This window comes from Plasmopara halstedii (assembly GCF_900000015.1).
Source record: "Plasmopara halstedii genome assembly, contig: Scaffold_291, whole genome shotgun sequence".
Lineage (NCBI taxonomy): Eukaryota > Oomycota > Peronosporomycetes > Peronosporales > Peronosporaceae > Plasmopara > Plasmopara halstedii.
Window position 1 is genome coordinate 222141 of NW_020187212.1, and position 665 is coordinate 222805.

A 665-nucleotide genomic window follows, 5' to 3' on the forward strand; every position below is an offset into this window, starting at 1 on the left:
CATAGTGAATCCATAACGTGGTAACTTCTTAAGCGCACTTCCCACATATCTCATCTTTCGTAGCTCGGGTGAAGGTACCAGGCTCGAACGAAGTCATGAATGACTTTAACGTCACAATGGACTCTATTTGATCAATCCTCGCCATCTCTTTTATGCCGGAGCACTGGTAGAAAAACGTTTGTAATTGGCTTGATGTGTCGGGCCTTTAAACGCATGACATTTTGTACATCAGTTCCAAAGGGTTACGCAAGCACATTGCGCATACAGTTGCTCTTATCCAAAATAATTCTCGCTTTAATTGATCATGTCTGAAATCAAGAATAGCATAACAACCACCACATGCCTGTGAAAGTCAGACCATCAGCAAAGTTTATGCCAAAGATGAGACGCGCGCTATGGCGATGCCCCCATCTACATGTTCAATACGTCACGTACCTATTTTTGTCGATTTGACTTGTGATACGATTTCAAAAATTTGATTGCGCTTATTCAGAGTGTCTTTTCAGATGACGTCACCGCAAATCTAATTTTATAGACTGAGCGACTTGTGGCACATTCTCAAGCATTGATAGTGCTAGCGTAGGATTATTTTTGACGAGCACAACATGCCAATTGCACTTATCTTTGAAGACGGTGAATTGAACTACGATAAGTAAGTATGTGTG